This window comes from Hippocampus comes, unplaced genomic scaffold, assembly GCF_001891065.2.
Source record: "Hippocampus comes isolate QL1 unplaced genomic scaffold, H_comes_QL1_v1.1 scaffold7, whole genome shotgun sequence".
Taxonomy (NCBI): domain Eukaryota; kingdom Metazoa; phylum Chordata; class Actinopteri; order Syngnathiformes; family Syngnathidae; genus Hippocampus; species Hippocampus comes.
Window position 1 is genome coordinate 36,934 of NW_017842060.1, and position 566 is coordinate 37,499.

A 566-nucleotide genomic window follows, 5' to 3' on the forward strand; every position below is an offset into this window, starting at 1 on the left:
TGCAACCAAATGAGCCGGTTTGAGCCGATCCAAAGAAACACACTCCCTCCGCCCACCCATCTCAAGCACAAAACTCTTATCACCGTGCTCGAGCACCCTAAATGGGCCGTCATACGGTGGCTGGAGGGGCAAGCGGTGGGCATCATGGCGCACAAAGACAAAACGGGCCGACATGAGCGCAGATGGTACGAACACTTTGGGAACACAATGGTGAACCGGTGTCGGAGACAGGGGTCCCTCCACTGAAAAGGGGAAAGAAGGCGCGCCGGAACTTCCTGGCAGGAACTCACCGGGAACACGAAGTGGTTGACCGAGCACTAACTCAGCAGGGGCGGCATTAAGCTCGTCTTTCGGAGCCGAACGTAACCCGAGCAAAACCCATGGAAGGCGGTCGATCCAGTTACCGTCCGAAAGCGCAGCCCGCAGCGCAGCTTTTAGTGACCGGTGAAAACGTTCGCACAACCCGTTAGCCTGTGGGTGGTAGGCCGTAGTGCGGTGTACCTGCACACCCAAGGACCCTGCCATGGCTGACCAGAGCTCCGACACAAACTGGGGGCCCCTGTCCG